At 37.0% G+C, this 3,013-nt stretch overlaps 1 long non-coding RNA gene across 1 annotated transcript; it reads left to right on the top strand.

Moving 5' to 3' along the window:
• The first annotated feature begins 1,248 nt into the window (after nucleotides 1-1,248).
• On the top strand, nucleotides 1,249-1,996 carry LOC125198019 (uncharacterized). Its single transcript, XR_007172337.2, has 2 exons — nucleotides 1,249-1,311; nucleotides 1,772-1,996. It is a non-coding gene; the product is annotated as an uncharacterized LOC125198019 (long non-coding RNA).
• Nucleotides 1,997-3,013: the final 1,017 nt, after the last annotated feature.

The following is a 3,013-nucleotide window of genomic DNA, read 5'->3' on the forward strand; positions in this document are numbered from 1 at the left end:
ACTTGACTTCATCATTCTTCCAATCTGCCGTTATTTATCTTCTTCTCCATCAAAAGGTAAATTCTCCTCATTCCATGAATACTGAAAGTCTCCATATTTATTGATTCCATAATCCAAATTTCTCGACATCACAGTGAGGGAGAAAAGAGAAAATTGTGATATGCAAAACCTGCAACCTGTGCAACTTTCTTTTCTCCCACAGGTATTTTCTTTTCTTCGATTCTATGATATATTTCCATACATTCACGGTAGTCCACCATTTGAATTTCTGAAAATGTGGAATGATTCTTCTTGATAAAGTCTTAATCTTTATTATCATCAGAAGTTGCCCTCTTGTTTTCTCTTGATCTCTTCAATTTAAATTCTTTAAAATCCCTTGTCTGCTCAAAATGTGTGAATCGAACAATTAGAAACTTAATAAAAGGTTTAAGATTTGGGGAAATGAGGAGGGGGACTTACCTGTCGTGTGAAGCAGCGCTGCCTGACGGCGGCTGGACGGCGCTAGGAGGGCGGCTGACGGTGCCAGACAGCAGCTGCACGAACCGATCGAGCTCGGGTAGTGTGAGAAGTGGTGGTGACGGCCACTGGTGTTGAGAGACGAGAATCAGGATTTAGTTTCTGCCTGAGTGAGAATTTGAGGGGGAGCTAGTGGTGAATTTTAGAGGAGGGACCGAGAGAAAAGATCTAATTTTGGAATTGTAGAAGAAAGGCAGAGGGAGGGAGCGTGAGCTTTTGAGTTTCAAAGAGAAAGATATAGGCGTTTGGTGATGGCTGGGAGTATTTTTATGTACTAAATTCTTTTTCCTTTTCTTATCTTTAGTTTTAGGTTTTGGCTACATTCTTCTTTTCCACTATTATTTTATTTATCTAATAGGCCCAATTAAATTGGTTTTGGGTTAGGAATATATATATATATATATATATATATATATATATATATGCATGTGTGTTTGCTGGGAGTATATAGATAGTAATTTGCTTTATTTAGTTGTTACTTTTGTTGTTAGACTAAAATATTTCTTTAGTGGATTTCTTTTTGTTTAATTGTAAGCTCGAGCCGTAGACGGAAATTGTTTGAGCAGTTTACTACGCGATGAATTAAAGCAGGAAATATGAGGACTTTATATATGTGTTTTCTCTATGAAAGAATGAAGGATAATTTGAACACACGCACATAGGATGCATGCATCATTTTTAAATTAATTTATTATGCAAAGTCTAATTTTCGCATACGATGTTATTTCGAAAAGGGTGAGCTGTGCACATTGTTGGCGGTTGGAATAAGAAGTGAGTGAGGAGTAGGCTTGTGAGGTGGGCTTTCGTTTTAAATAAGGACTATGTCCTAAATATTTTGATATGTGAAAGGAGGTGAAAAATGTTTGTCTTGTCATGTTTTGTGTTTGAATGAACCTATCTGAAGTGGCTATGCCATGTATGTTAACGAATTCGGGTCCCAGTAGGGCCGCAAACCCTGCTCAGACTGGTGTACACCCAGTAGATCGTGCGCTATCTCATTGGAGTTGGCCGGTCTAGTAACTTGGTTCGTGGCCACGTTCCTTGTCATGTAGTTCAGATATGGTGATGGTGGATGTGGATGGAAAATGGTTGCGCAACCGAACTTTACTATAAAAATATGTTTTTAGTGTACTTGGGTTTTTTTAATTAAAACCCCCAAGAACACTCGTTTATGGCTTGACAAACTGTATTTTGGAATGTGTCCACTGAGTGCATCAAGTACTCAGCCCTGCATATTGTTTTTCTTAATGTGCAGATTGAACGGCGATGGACGTGGAGGATGTTGAGCAGAGTTGTTGGAAAATTATATCTTGTTTGGTTGTTGGATTTGTCGGGTCATCATACTCGGCATTTTTCCATGTCTTGACGCTTCCGCTAAAATCCTAAATTTCCTTTGGACTGTTTTATCATTGGGTCTTATTATTCAAAGTAAGTTTTGTTGAGACAGTCTTCGAGATTGTTTTAAGTTTCTTAGTTAATCTTTTGTTTTGGTCGTGTATATTTCGTTGTTCCCTTTTTCTTCCCCGTTTCTTTAACCCTCCCCTAGTCGCGATCAACCGTGTTTTCTAATCCTTAGAAAATGCGGGCGTGACATTATCTCTCCAACTCTTTTCACAAAATATAAACTAAAATTCGCCAAGATTGCATGGAGATTCCCCTTTATTTAGCTTCCGAAGAAAAAGGCTTTGACGAAAAAATGTTTTGAGTAAGGTCAATAATTTGGATATAGAAAGTAGCTAAGAAGGATGGCCTAACGTCCTCTCTTATCATTTAAACACTATGTAGACTTAGGCAGACTAGGAGCAAGTTCTAGAAACAAATACATGAATGCAGATAAATCACACAAGAAGGAAATTATAGCTCAAGTCTCACAAGGTATAAGCATGATTCAAAGCAAACAAGCAATTTATTAATTGTGCACCTTTTAACCTAACCTTCAAATCAATGCATCAAGTCAACTCAACCAACACATAAAAAAACTTTTTATCATGGGCAACTCGGCCTATGTCCCTAAACATGAGTATTTCTAAGTTTTCTATGTTATGCTCATGACAAGATTCACCTCGGGTTTATTAAAATAAAAATAAAAAACTAACAAAAACAACTAAATCACGGTCCACCACTTCATCACCCCAAACTTATTCAAAACTACGTTAAAAATAAGTTTGAAAAGTCGGTAGGGATGTGAGCAAGCTAAGAAAACAAATTAAACAAAAAAAATAGAAAAATAAAAATGGAAAAAAATGATACCAATGTTGGGTTGCCTCCCAACAAGCGCTTGGTTAACGTCTTTAGCTTGACGTTCTTTGAAGCTCAAGTTATCCTCCATTCTCGGGACTTCCTTTGGGATGCCTTTTGTACCTACAATTTCGCAATGTGATTATAGAATGACGAAGATTGTAGTAGAGTACAATGCATAATATGTGGCAATCCCCCAAACTTTAATCATATCAAGACATAAAATATGCAAATCAAATTATCTACCTTAACATGATAT

This window comes from Salvia hispanica, chromosome 1, assembly GCF_029641045.1.
Source record: "Salvia hispanica isolate PSC_SH4W2 chromosome 1, Shi_PSC_v1, whole genome shotgun sequence".
Classification (NCBI taxonomy): Eukaryota; Viridiplantae; Streptophyta; class Magnoliopsida; order Lamiales; family Lamiaceae; genus Salvia; species Salvia hispanica.